Genomic DNA, 15,314 nt, shown 5'->3' with positions numbered 1-15,314 from the left:
GAAGAAGATGCTGTATGGGTGCCAACCAGCCCTAACTCTTGCCTGCATCAGTGTAGTAATACCATCATGCTTTCAGCTCTGCAGGCTATTTTTCTCACCACTAGTTCAGGTATTTCTGTGGAGTGCTGCACTGCAGACCAGAGGTGGGCCCTAAATGTTTCTCTGTTCAAGTCCTCTGGAAGTCCTAAATGCATCTGAACACAGGCAGGGTTTAGCTGCCTGTAAAAGGTGCCGGTTTCCTCTAAAAGTTGTAAGAGGAACTGGTATTTGTATGTGACTCCTCTCCATCACCACAAATCCCAGAGTTTCCATTAGGCTCTCGCTGTAATGCTGGTGGAGATTGAGTGGCTCAGAAAGGAATTCACAACAATTACCTTGCCCGGCAGGGAGCTCCCCAGAGTTGGGCTATGAAAAAAAACAGAACAGCATGTCTGAAATCCTCTAGGATTTAATTGCCTCGCTCAGGGCTGCAGAAAACACCATCATATACTAACAATGGGATTTAAAAACATCTCAAAAGAGTCTGAGAGGAGTTCATACTTTCCAAATACACCTAGGAGAGGTTGTGTTGCACAATTTTTTATTTATAGAAAGTGCACTGCTAGGAAGAGAGAGCAGGATTCAAGCTCTTTTTCAATTTGAGTGGGCTTGAAGCCATACTTAGAAATCGCTAGATAGTTTTACCAGGGAGATTTTGAACAAGCCTTGGACAAAACACTACGATGATAAACTTGGGATTCTGCCTCTAAGCTAGCATCACAAGCACTGGGCCATACTTCCAGTTTTCCCACCTCTAACTTAGCTCTCTAGCCACCTTTGTCTTGTTGGGCCATGCATCTTCATCCATTCATCTTCTCACCATTTCAATGAGCAGAGCAGAGAGTGTCCTAATCCCAATCCTGTCATTTAGGCGCCTCCCTTCATTTAGGGAAGAGGAAGGTCTGAGACTGAACCCATTTCAGCTCACAAGGAAGGAGGGAGCTGAAAAGGGAGAGTAAACCACATCCCACACTTCCTAGAAGAGTCCTGTTTCATTAAAAAGGTGACTGTGACCCCTTCCTTTTGCCATTCTCTTCTAAAGGAAAGGGCCAGCTCTGCTATATTTTGTGTTCTCTCCATGTGTGCTCTCACGCTATTTACTCAGAGCTTAAGTGCAGGAGTGTACCATTTCTTAATCCATGCTTTTGGAAAAGAGACGCTGAGGTGTTCAGAGAGGGACGTTTCTGAACATCTGCAGAAATTTGACAGGGAGAGCCAGTTAAATGGCATGGGAGTAGGGGATTTTCAGAGCATTATCCCATCAATAGGTTTTTCAGGGCTAATCTCAATTTTGCTGGTAGAGATCAACTCCATTTGAAAAATAATTTTTATTCCTAAACTGTCACTAGAAGGCTGTTGCTGAGCCTCATTTCTTTAATAGTTAGAAGGAGTCTTATTTCTATCGTAAACTGATACATGGCCAGTTCATAACGATCTGGTCTTGTGCTTTGTCCTTTTACATTAGTATCTTCTTTACATTGCTGACAATGTTTGAAGCGATAAGCCTTATTCCTTGCCAGCTCTCATTCTGTGATACTCTGGGAGCTGAGCTCCTCTAGCTTCCTCTCATGAGAAAGGTGCTACAAATGCTCCCCAACCAGTACTGCAACCAGTCCTTCAGATGGGGTTTCACTAGAGCCTTACACAATCTTTGCTAGGGAAGCTGAATCACTGATTCTGATTACTTATAATCAGTATGATCGGCTGATAAATCCAGGTCCTTCCCCATCTCAGCTCAGATAATTTTTTTTTTTAAATCTATTGTGATTCCCCAGTACACAACACCAAGTTTGCTCACCAACACTGCACTCCCATTCCTCCCAAAAGAGCAATGCCTGCTCTTTTTCAGTACCCATTTTTCCTCTCTTTGGGCTGCTCCCTAACAGATCTTGCAATTTCTTCACTACATCATCTCCAGCTTAGCAAATAGCTTCTCATGCAAAAAAACCCCAACCATCAGCTGAAGTACATATGGACAGGATGGATCCCATTTCCCTTCCCTGGAAAAGCAACCATCTCATCAAAAAGGTAGATTAGTTTCACACACTGAACCTTTGGCTAATCACTGGCTTTTATCTCCCCTTTTTCATCTCCCTTTTATCTCCAGGCCTATAAAGATAATTGTCCTTCCTCCCAAAATCTATTCTAATCCCTTCTTTTTCTTTCCTTTTTTTTTTTTCTTCACAGTTTTCAGTTTATTTGTTTAATTCCAATTGCAGTTTTAACTGCCCTGCACATAGCTGTTTAGAATAAAGATCCTGGAGCTCACTCTAACATCTGGGATATCTGAGAAAGCTGATGCAACCTCATCACAAGCACTACCAACTAACCCTACTGCGGTTGTAGAACATGCAGTTTCAAGATTGTCCCATTTATCTCAAGTATCACTACATACACTATGCTACAATCTGTGTTGCAGACATATCCTAAATCCTTTACTGAATCCAGTCCATAATAATTTCCCCATAACTCCAGGAATATGCAGTAAGGCCTGAAAGGCCACGTGATGGAAATCAAATATAGTTTGATGGGGGTACAATCTGCCAGGAAACTTGCATGCAGCTTACAGACTTCTGTAAACAGGTAACAACCCAACCCAACATCTGGCATGTAAATTCAACAGGCGTGCCATCTGTCCATCATATAACCACCAAAAGCTTCTGCCTTAATCCTTTCCATTTAGCTACCATGTTAATTATGATATAGGCGTGCCATTTTCCTAAGATACGGATTAAACCAGATCTATTGTAAAAGAAAAGAGAAACTGATAATGCATTTGTAAAGTGCCTTTAACTCCTTAGAAAAAAGGTACCATTTAAGTACTAAGTTTGCTGAAGGCATATAATTTATAGGAAAAGGAACCACATAGGATACAGCACCAGCAGAAGGTAACGGGAGCACTGCTGGACAGGTGGCAAGTCATCAGGTCTGAGATCTTGGCCAGCCTTGGAGATCTGATTAAAATTTCTGTCATCAGAAAGAGAAGGCTATGAGCTCAAAAAGATGATTGCTAAGCCCTGCTTGGAAACAGCGAATATTTTCTATGATCTTTTTGACTTCCAGGGATTCATTAGTAATCATTGATATCTCACATGGCACTTTTCATAAAGCATTTTAGAAGAGATTGATGTATCATGATAACCATTTTCATGGGGGAGGTGAAAAGGGATACAGTAGTGATGTTGGCCCAATATCACTCAGCAAGGCCAGTTCCAGAGTTGGAGGAGAAGCCTGATTTACTGAGTGCTAAGCCAGATCAATAGCCTAGCACTTCTCCAGAAGGATGACCAAGTACCTACTAGAATTTCTGGAGCCCAGGAAAATTGCCTTAATTTGCTGGTACAGTCTGTCATGTGTATGTGACATTATTCTGGCCTTATCCAGAGATAATCTATGTAAACTAAAAACATCAATTATCAAGACCTCATCTCTGCCTATCACCTTTCTGGGAATGCTCTACCGTGAAAATTTTCTGAAGAACAAAAGCACAGTTTAGGTGCCTGTGGTGAACAATGCAACCTTGTCTCACAATAGAAAGCCTCATTCTCCTCTCCCTAAAAGGATCTGAAGAACAGAACTAAGGAATAGCTTACACTCCTGACGTGGTTTAACCCCAGCTGGCAACTAAGCACCACACAGCCGCTTGCTCACTCTCCCCGCAGTGGGATGGGGGAGAGAATCGGAAGGGTAAAAGTGAGAAAACTCATGGGTTGAGATAAAGACAGTTTAACAGGTAAAGCAAAAGCCGTGCACGCAAGCAAAGCAAACCAAGGAATTCATTCACCACTTCCCATTGGCAGGCAGGTGTTCAGCCATCGCCAGGAAAGCAGGGCTCCATCACATGTAACGGTTACTTGGGAAGACAAATGCCATCACCCCGAACGTCTCCCCTTCCTCCTTCTTCCCCCAGCTTCATACGCTGAGCATGACGTCATATGGTATGGAATACCCCACTGGTCAGTTGGGTCAGCTGTCCTGGCTGTGCTCTCTCCCAGCTTCTTGTGCACCTGGCAGAGCACAGGAAGCTGAAAAGTCCTTGACTAGCATAAGCACTGCTTAGCAACAACTAAAACATCAGTGTGTTATCAGCATTATTCTCATACTAAATCCAAAACACAGCACTATACCAGCTACTAGGAAGAAAGCTAACTCCATCCTGGCCGAAACCAGGACAACTCCCTTTGAGATATCTTATGTGGGATGCTGCAAATTTACCCCTCTTTTTTCTATGCTTGCAGGGGAGAAAGACTATGAGGTATGCTGTCTTTGTTATTCAGGTAACTCCTGTTTATGTTCCCCTGAAGATGCCAATTTATCAGAGGAATTATAATCAATAATTTTACTCCTTTTGTATGATCATCCTGTGTTACCTGGGCACACCATAAGGGAATTCTTACTAGATTGGTGGCCAGAAGACTGTTAAACAGCCTTTAGTGTTTAAAATGCAGGAGGAACCACAGGACAGGGAAGTGTTGAGTTACAGAGGGAGGTAAGCTGAGGACAAATACTGATCATAACCTGGACAAGGAACCCTGTTACATCCCTTGCGCCAAGGCCCCGCATGCACACTGTGCCGCTCTCTTCACCGACTTCTGCCACAGGGCTGTACGCTGGGGAGCAGGGGCAGAGAAAGGATATTTAAACTTTCCTGGTCAAAATAAGTTTTCACAGGTTTTCATCTGTTTGCAGCACCGACTGAAATACTTTCACTACACTCTATGCTAACCTTCACAGAGAAACTACATTTGGCACAAGCATCATTCTCGTTCATTATTGGCTTCCAGTTCTGTTTAAACCAGTGATACCAACCAGCAAAGACACAGGCAGTTTGGAAGGATTTTTTTTCTCTTTGCATGTCACATCATGGCCCATTAAGCTTGCAAAGGTCTCAGGTTAACTACTCTCAGGTTTCTTTGGCAAGAGATGGAAAGTAGGTCATTTTAGCAAAAGCTACTGACCTGCTTTTCCCTTGGGCCTGATCTTCTAGCCTTTGAGTAAGAATGCACTGAGTGATTATGGTAGTGCATAATAAAGCTGTAGAAATTTAAATTGGTTTGTACACAGCTAATATGGTAGATGCTGATAGTTTCTTAGCAATTTTTGTGCAGCTTCTAAGCTTCACAGTATAATCCTAATGATTGTTTTGAATTAAACTAAAAGGTCTGTTCTCTGAGTTTTAGTTGTGACTCTGGACTAACAGGCTCTGGTTTGGGCAAAGCATATCAACTGTGAAGATCTGTATGGCAGGATGTGTGAGCCAGCACAGGCAGGACGCAGGAATAACCACAAAACCATGGATTAAATGCAAAGAGTAAATTTATTTTCCTTACCTCCCCAACCGGGGGATCCCTGAAGCAGCACCTGGGCAGCGGCACACAAGCAGGAACGCAGGCACCACGGAGCTCGGTCCATGCTGGAGGATCAATGAACCTGCTGTTTTCGCTTGTTTATCAAGGATTCATGCAATCGTAGTTTACCTCTGTGCTTTGATGTTTCCCGTAGCAGGGCAGGAATCTCAAGCATGTTCAATAGGGTGCCTCTAAGTCTATCACAGGCCTGCGTTATCTAAACACAGATGTTCTACTTGTCCAACACACAAAGCCAAGCAACGATTAGTATGATATATGTGTTTTTTGACACCCCAGCTCAAGTTTGCAATCCTCCTCACCAATCTTCCATTATTTTCCCACACAGGAGCAATACAAAATCTAAAAGCAGATAGATAAAGCAACCTCTGGAGTTTTCCATAGGCTTCTGCCATCATCTTTTTTAAAGGAAAAAAAAAATCAAGCATCCATTTCACATACCTTTTGCTAGGATCCAACACTAAGTCATACTGTAGAGGTAGACCCCTATTTTCTCTGTAATATGGCTGAAGCATGGAGCTAGTAGGGCCAGCTTTTGAAAAATCTCTTTACAGGCCCTGTTTCAAGCTGTATACTCTTGGAAAACTGGGAACTTCATTTTGAAAGCTATATCGGAAGTACTTTCTCTGGTTACTTTGGCTGGTATTGTGTAAACTATTTTGTAAATATTGCTGAATCTCAAAATATATGGGAGGTCCTCAGATCTAGATGCATCCCATGTCCTAAGAATTCTGTCTGTTGAAATGCTTATTCTTCTGCCAACCCTCGCTTACTCCAAGTGATGTGGGAGGGAGAAATGTGGTAATCCAAATTTAGAAAAGATAATACAAAACACGTGTTAACTAACAAAACACATTGAGCGCATTTGCCTTTGACCAACTTGTTTGTAAACACATCTCTCTCAAGAATGTAACGCAGTTTAAATGACAGCAGGTAGAGAAGAGTGTGGTGCAAGGGGCACATGCTATGCAGCATGCACTCGGCATCACTGTGCTGCCGGCAAGAGTCTGGCTAATCCACAGAGCATGTAATCCACTCACCAATAATCAAGAGCTATCCACCTCATGCTAAAGGAATGAAAACAATGACCGAGGTGTGTGATCAGAGTCTTGATTTGTCAATTTATTTCTAAAAGCAGGAAAAATCCTCCAGCATTTAGCATATTTTCATATTGGAGGGTGGCTGGAAACCAGTGTAACTGGTTCTGGTAGAAGCAGCAATGAATTTTCACATCTTGAATTCCTTGGTGTGATCTGTGTTTTTCATTCTCAAAGTTAAACAGATGAATCCTGAGAGTTACAATTTGCTTCTCAGGTTTAATATCACAACCATTGCCTTTACTCTTCATAATTTCAAAACTATTGCATAGAACAAATAGCCTAATATTATTTCACACGAACATGGTCCTTTTTTTTTTATATTTTCACATCATTTTTGTTTCAAAACTTTGTGGCCTGATATGTATGTGGCAACAGTTTATTGCAAAAGGTCACATACAAACGGGATACAGCAATGACCATGCCCATTGCTAACTTGCAATCTTAGCTTTTTTTTATTAGTTACTTTTGAAGGATTTGTTATTCTTTAAGACAGAAAACTAAGAAAAAAAAGTATGGCTAACAAACTGTGGTGGAAATTCAGATAGCCACCGGAGTTAGATTTTTCAAATCTTGCCTTGCAGAGCACAAGTTCCTTTTTCTGTTTGTAATGGGGCTACTGTTTTCTTTCTTAAGCTGTGTCATTTCTACATTGACTATATTATTATTTTTAATTACAGTTATGGATATTACTATATCTGGTAACTGCTGGGTGGCAAATAATGTTTCATCTTAAAGACCTAATATCTTGTCATAAAAAGGCCTAATAATTAGCACCTTATAACAGCTGCTGAGACGGATTCTCAGCAAAGCCTCCTCCTTGGTCTCAACCTAAAAAAAAAGACTTCAAACCTGTTATTTCTCTAAAGACTAGATATTTGTCTTCCCAACTCTAAGACCAATAATATTTAGGGCATTACTCTAGAGATATATATGTACATAAGGAACAATTTCTCTGGCAGAATCTTTCCCAAGAGTTATGATGCATTTTGAATCTTGCCTTACAGCACAATGATCCATCAGCCAGGAAATACACACGAAGATTATTTTATATTCACCTACTTACAGAGGTTCCCATTCTGCAGAGAAACTGTGGACACAGAAGCAGCTGGTCCTTCATTCAGCACCCCTGAGAGGTGGAAACTCAGAGAACAGTGTGGAACTAACATTTGTAATAAAAGGAAATTATTGCTTGTGTAAATAGTAACCAGTAAGCTGCTTAGCATGCATTAGCCCCTTCTTAACATTTGAAAATGCGGTAAGAAATTCTGGAGAGGAGATTATGGAGCTGAACATAGGTGAAGATGCTGTCAGCAGAATGTGTGGGTGGAATACAAACATATGGACTGTGCATAAATATAGGCCTCTGTTATAGTAGTCCTGGTTCCCTTGATTCTTTAAATACCAGGGATTTGAAGTTCTTGGATTTTTTCCTTCCAGTTGGAGAAGGGAAGAAAATTATACCAAACAGTTGCACCTTGCAGATGGCTAAACCAAGCCCAGGCTGGATGCCAGAGTCACGTAATGCCAGCACAAAAGGAGCAGGGACTTCACAAGTGCCACAGAAGGTTGCCCAAAGGAGTTCATGCAGTTTCTCTTGCAAAGCAAAAATTTCTAGTGAGCTTTTGGGCAACGATACCAACCTGAGCAGTCACTGCCAGCCCTCTGCCACTCTTGGCTGTGCTCATACAAGTATCCATGCACAGTGGGCCGGCTGGAGGAACTACGCTGCCAGGAAATAACTTTTTTCCTCTGGGGTGTTTCTCAACTTAAACCATTCTCTGCTGCTGAACAGCTAACCACCCCGGCCTCACCATGGACAAGCTTCCTTGCTGCTTATGTAAGCCAGGTGACCTGGGGAAAGGCATTCACTGGCACTAACAGAGGGCGAGGGGAGCTGAGAGGCCGGTGGTGGGAGGGGAGGCAGCCTAGATGGGAGTCATGTACACTGTATGCTGCACAGTGTTTAGGGACCTTTCTGTTCAAATCAGCTATACTGGAGATTTGAGGGACTTAATGAAAGTTATCCCTGTGTTGTGAAGATGTTGGACAACCGGCCAGTACCTATTGTGGCCAGTCACACTAAATTAATTCTGTAGTCTCTAGGCTTCCTAAAAATGGGGAGGAAAGAAAGAAGAGACAGTTTAGGGAGTCTACCTTTTCTCAAAAGGTCTTTGAGGACCCCGTTTGTGGAGCAGCTATTCCAGAACATAGCTAGAGAAGAGTGGCTGAAACCATCAGAGCTGGCTACAGCTTTATCCAGAGGCCAGCCAGCTGTGTTACAGGAGTTGTCATAAGTGACCTTCCTCAGCCTGGACCTCTGTTTTAATCATTGAATTATAGCGCAAGGAGGAGGACCTGGGGAAGGCTTTTCATCCTATAACTCTGTTTTAACAGGAATAGAGAGCTTTTTCTTTTTGTTTGTAGAGGAAGGATGTTATTTAAGGTCAGTGAGGGCGGCATCTAAGCTATGCATTTCTCATTGGCTTAAAGTAAACATCCGCCCTCATCATCCTCCTGTCAGTTATTTTAGGCAGCTAACTGTGCAAGGCCCTGGCTGTTGTGAATCCCATTTTGAAGAATTCACCATTCTTCCCAAGTGTTGAACAGGAAATTTGGGCACAGCCTTAACTCTAGGCTGTAAATTTTATCCCAGGGGATCAAGTGTTTCAAGAGAGCTGTTGAAATGGCGAATATAACAATACCTAATTCCTTTTGTTGGTCTAATTACCATTTCATTTCCATCTAGATGGCACTAGATATGATCTAATTGTTTAGTAGGCAAATAATCTATACAGCAGAAAAAGAGAACCTGTTAAGCTCCCAACTAAATCAGGAATCCTGCAGAAGTTGACAATCAGCAAGAATATTACTAGACTTCCAGTGTTACCAGTCGTTTAAATGGCTTTATAAATCAACAACTCCCTATCCATTGGTATTAGGATTTAAAAATAAATGCTAGGTCCAGACCTTCAATTGCTGCAAATCATTGTATTCACATTTCACATCTGCTGGTGAATTTGCATGTAGTTTTAGAAATCAGTAAACTGCTCTGCTTGAGTAACACTTTTACTTTGAGTGGTCCTCCTTACTTCAGTGATGCTTTTCAGTGAGAAAAATAGCATAAAATTTGTACCAGAAAGACAAAGTGTTGTTCTATACCCATAAAATAGGACAGCAGTGATTAACGGATAGGAGGTATGCTACCTATGTGGTATGGCTGCCTGAACTTCAGTTGACAAGCAGGGGTCAGTAGAAGAGAGGCTGCGTGTAGTTGTAGTATGGTTGGAGGTGAGAAGGGAGCTGTGATGCTGAGCAAACATGCTACCCTGGGTGGTGAATGACAGGATGGGGACTGCTGCCATTCTCTTCTCCCACTAAAACGTGTCCAGAGAAGGGGGTTCTAGCTCCATCTTTGAAGAAAACAGCAAAGAGGAGGAACAAAGGTAGGGGCCAACAGTGAGAGCAGAAATTAAGCATATCTATGTAGTCACATTAGTTGTCTTCTACATGTACAATACTGAGAAGTTGCCCAATGTCCCCAGTCAATGATTAGTATGCTCAGACCAATGCAACTCCTTATCAATTTTGAAACAGTTGCATTAAAAGGAATTTCTGACAGTACACTCAAACTCACACTCCAATTTTACAGTGATAAGTGAGGTCAATGAAAGTCTTTCCTTTGACTAGAGACCCTGGAGTACCTCCTTTAAGTATGGGCATAAGGCTTCAGAGAATTAAGGCCTGGCTTTCACACAGCAACTGTGTAGGATGTGATGGTGAAAGAACGGTTAAACAACCATCTCTCTACAAAGTAAGCATTTGTCAAGACTTACCACTTCTCTCACTATTGTGCAACAATCTTGTAAGAAACTCAGCAGAACAAATTAATGAGGGATTTGAGAGCGCCTAAGATGACAATTGAAAGATAGATTCCCCCGCCCCAGCCATTAATGTTTATAATGAAAATGTAACTAGTGTTACTTCTTCAGCTAAAGACAATTTGCATAAGCAACATTAGCATCACAGTCTGCATCATTCGAGAAACTTCTGTTGGCCTCCACAGGAAGAGATTGAAGGCCCATTTAAAACACTGTGGTGACCAAAGTTGTCCAAATTGCAGCCCATCCCAAGACTTGTCTGCTAAAATACAAGCATCTCATTTTCCTGTTAGAACTGAATCATTCTGAAACTAACTCATGTAGCTCATCCAGGAATTTGACGTTGTATGTAGAGTGAGTTCATTTTAGAGTTATTTTTATAGGTCAGTGCTGACAGGATTTTTTGTTGTTGTTTCTCAAGAAAAAATTGCATGCACATTCTCATTATACATTTGCTGTTTTTGTACTTCTGAGTCAATCAGTTCAGTCAAATTCATACTACAGGGCTTATTGTCTAGTGTTAAATAAATAGCCCATAGCAATATACATTTTATAATACAGATTTTACTTTGATAAGCATATATGTTCAGAATTTGTCATTAGAGAAATAAATTTATACAACGAGTTTTGACCAAATTCTTTTAAGACTGAAGCAGATTGCCCAAACAAGCACTGTCAGTTCATACACCGTGCTGATGCTCCACTAAATTTTTGTTTCTTGCAGCATCTGATCTTCATTTAAATATTTGCTACAGTTTGATACGAACCTTTCCATAGCATGTTTTTCCTCTTGACCTGATATTCATACCTGATAAATCCTATTCTTGTATCAGCAAAAGAGAAGCTGAAAAATGAGAACCAAAACAATACATCCTCTTGTAGCTGTTTTGCGTTCCATTTTTAATGATTTTACAGCTTGCTTTCTCTGAGAAAGTCTAGTATTTTCAAGTATGATTGCATTCTGATTTAGAATTAAAACCCAGATTACTTTTGTTTTGCTATGAAGAAGAAAATAAATGGTTATTTGGAAATACTTCAGTGTGAAAATTCAAATATTTCCTTTGAATAAATGGTTTTGGTAATGTTAAAATATATGAACCAAATTAATATTAATATGGAGCTAAAACTAAATGAGTTTAAATATTTTACCTTACTGGAAGTAAACTGGTTGTTAAATATATGAGTTGAAGCAATTCTTTTGTTCTTTTATCATTGAAATTTGCTGAAACTGTCACATTCCTGTGATTTATTATTTCTATGAGATTGAGTTTTCTGAAGGAAGAAATTGTTCCATGCTGTTTGGCTGTAATTTAGTTGGAATTGATATAAAACTTTATTTTTATCTATTCATCCTTTGGGCAAACTTCAAGTCACAAAAGTTTGAATAATCCTCCTCTTTGATCTTTGCTTGTGCTTATAGACAGGCCAGTGACAATTAAACTGAGAGCCACATATAGGACATCACAGCCTTTATTCACCTTAAACCAACTGTCCTTTCCTCACTCTAATAATAGGCATTGGCATCTACAGACGCCCATTGTTTTCACAGTAGAAATATGTGAATGTATTCCTGGGACACATGGGTGGTTGCTTATCACTTCTTGGTCCCTTTTTTGTAGTAGTTACTTTGTCCATTTTCTCAGTCAGATTTGCTCAAACCCCTCATGTAGAGGGACACCCTGTGCTCTGGGACCTTCCTCACTATTTTATCCTTATTTGTAAGATTTCTTATTCTGAAATAAGTAATTATGCAGCTTATGGTAAGTGTGTCTTTGGACCAGGAGTACTGACATCTTTCCCAGCTCTGCTCTACTGCAAGACCAAGGACTCTTCACTTCCTGATACTTCCATATTTCTTCCCTTTGCCCTTTGCCCCGCTCCTGATTTCTCTGTTCCTTCCTTCTCTGCTTCCATGTTTGTATGCTCCCCATCTCTCTTTCCTTCTCCTGCCACTTCTCTGATCCTAGGCTCAGCCAATTCAATTAGCTAAATTCAGAAAGACGAAAGCGAATAGTTTGCTGGGTTAGAAAGCTGAATTACCTTAGCAAGGAGCAGCTAAGCAAGTACCAGAGGCAGTCTTTCCCTTCTTGGCAGGAGCCAGCTGGTGGATTGGCTCTGTCTGTAGCATAACTTCACCCTAAGATGGGGGTCAGCGCAGCGAGGCTGTGGGTGCTGAGGCACATTTGTAATCATCTCATCCTCTGACTTGCGGGCAGCCCCTGCTTCCCTCCCTGGGGTGTGCAAGGGAGAGCGCACAGCACCGTGCCAGCCAAAGCTGGTTAGTGGGTCAGTCAGCTGCCCCTGGCATGGGAAGAGACTGACCTTTACATCCTCTGCCATTCCCCAAAAAAACATGCCATGGAAACCAGACTGCTGCTGTACCTGCCTTCAGTTCTTTCAGAACTCTAGTCTTTTGCAGTTTCTGTCTCTGCTGAGACAAAAGAGTGACAAAAGGGTGAGTTTTTTTGGTCTGTCCCCCCCGACTCCCAAATCTGCTCTCTGTACACCCCAGGCACATATAGATGCCCCCTGGTGTACTTCTAATGTCGGTATGTGTGCCTTCTGTGAAATGCTGCAGTGGACCACGCTGTTTACATTTTTAACCATCTTAAGTTGTGTACAAAACAGTAATTGTCACCTTCTCATGCCTTAAGTTCTTGCCCATGTACTGGGAAGGAACAGAATCCCTTTCTCCCCTTCCCTATTCCATTCTAATTTACTAATCTAGGCCATTGTGTCACACCACCACCCCACACTCACCACTCCCCCCTTCTTTCCCAGCTGCCGAATGTTGGCTTGCTGTAGGGAATTTGGCTGTGGAGTGATATGTCAGTTATGTTGTGAAACAATCAGACTCTGATCTTAATTCCCAGCTGGTACATTCAGAGAAACTCTTAACTTCAACTTTAGCCACAGTGATAGATCTGGCCCTGACTTGTCATGTGGAATGAGTTATATTACTCCAAAAATATGAGTAAATACAATGATTGTCCTTTCCCTAACTAAATATTTACTTTGGTCAACCCAAGAAACAAGGTTTGTTTGCTTCAGTCAATTTCAAAAGCAAGGAATAAAGTTTAATCTCACTGGAGTCAAGTTCTGAATAAGAAAATTCCCTCTTTCTATCCACCCCTCTTCCAGGGAGCACTATCGCTGTCTGCCAGCCTGCTGCCCGCTGATTTCCCACCCAGCCCTCCTCGGTGTGCACACACACCTAGGCAAAGCACAGTCCCAAACCCGTTACGTCTAGCTGAACTGTGCTCCTCATTTCAGCCAAAGATGACATTCGGAGTAAGACACTGCGGTCCTGATGGCTAGCAGATCAACCCTTCTTTGCCACCTCTAAAAGGGGATAACATGTATCTCACTGCACAAGAGATGAGGCTAATACTGATTATTCCCAGGAAATACAGCAAGGTCACAGAAAGCTCATAAGGACTGCAACACATGCCAGGCTGAGGATTCACTCTCCTATAGCAAGCTCTTACTTTTTTTTCTCCAAACACAACAAGTTTTTTTCCTACCACAGCAAAAGTGTTCCATCATTTCTGGATGCTCCATGGAAGGGGAGAGATAATTCTAGACTAGTTCAGAAGACAGACCACTGCTTTTTTCCCCCCCACCTCAGGCATGCAGCAGTATAAGTGAAGATTAACTGGGAGACTAGGAGGAAGAAAGAGTACAGGTATTTGGGATAAGCAATGTTATCTTTAGATGACCTCTTTTAATCTCATTTGTTGCCAAGATAAACATAAGCACAAGTTCTGCATATTCAGAAAACAAAAAGACAATGCACTTGGTAGCTTTAATCTTTATCTTGCATTAAATTTGCCTAGCAGAACTAGAAGCTAAGCGTGATTTCATGGGGGCATTTCAAAGTTCAGCTAGATAATCATGCCTTATGCACACGAACTTTCAGTGTATCATCAGGGTAAGCTTTTTTTCTGGCATAATTTAGGGTACATATTTTGATATCTCTCTACTCAGAGGAGACTTCCATGGCTTCGCCTACCTCCATTGTACCATGAAAAATAATACATGTATCTACAGAACAACTAACAGCATAAGCACTGAAATACAATTTTAGGTCTTCCGTTGCATCATAGGTTTATAAACTGAGGTGTTACTCTATCACAATCTATTAGCATAAATGGTTTGACTACATAGACACATATATGCTTATAGATACACTTTCTAACCTTGGTGTCTGCTTACATTTTTCAGCCTTTTCATGAGTACCAAGAGAATGCTGTTCTGTGTGGGGCCGTAGACATTCTGTCCCCAAAGAGCAGGGTGCCGTCTCTGGAAATACCAAGATTCACTTATGATTACCTGCCACAAAAGTGAATACCATTTGTCTCAGTCCATGCCCATTGGCTGTTACTGAGCTGTTCATTCAATTTTGGCAAATCTCAGACCACAACCTTTGCTATAGAAAAGCATATAGGAGACCATACTGCAGCCTACGGCAAGTGTTTCCATATCCAAAGCTCTATAGGCATCCATTTAATGGCTGCATTTCACATCTAATAGTTACCGAGGTTGAGGTGTGTTTAGTAACATAATTAAGATTATAATAGGAAGCAACTGAAGTAAATGTTCCTCTTTCTATTTGCTATCCAGACATGGTGAGAGGTTATTTCTTAAAGAGGTACTTGAAAGCTCTGTGCTCTGAAGTCAGAGTTAAGGCATACTGGTGCATGTATGGAGCAAGGAAGCTGGCCTAGGGGCATGTCTAGCTAGACAAAGCTAGACAAAGGACAGGGTGAAGGTCAGAAAGAAAGACAAAAAGATCAGTTTTGGGAGCACTGTTTTGTAGACACTTGGCTCTGCCCTCTAGGCTTAGGAAGCCTGTTGCAACAAAGCAGGCTGACTCCTCGTAACCCCAGGTAGCTGTACAAGCTGCAGCACCTGCTCAGGAGTCATCAGCT

Source organism: Calonectris borealis, chromosome 1 (assembly GCF_964195595.1).
Source record: "Calonectris borealis chromosome 1, bCalBor7.hap1.2, whole genome shotgun sequence".
Classification (NCBI taxonomy): Eukaryota; Metazoa; Chordata; class Aves; order Procellariiformes; family Procellariidae; genus Calonectris; species Calonectris borealis.
This window is presented reverse-complemented; position numbering follows the sequence as displayed.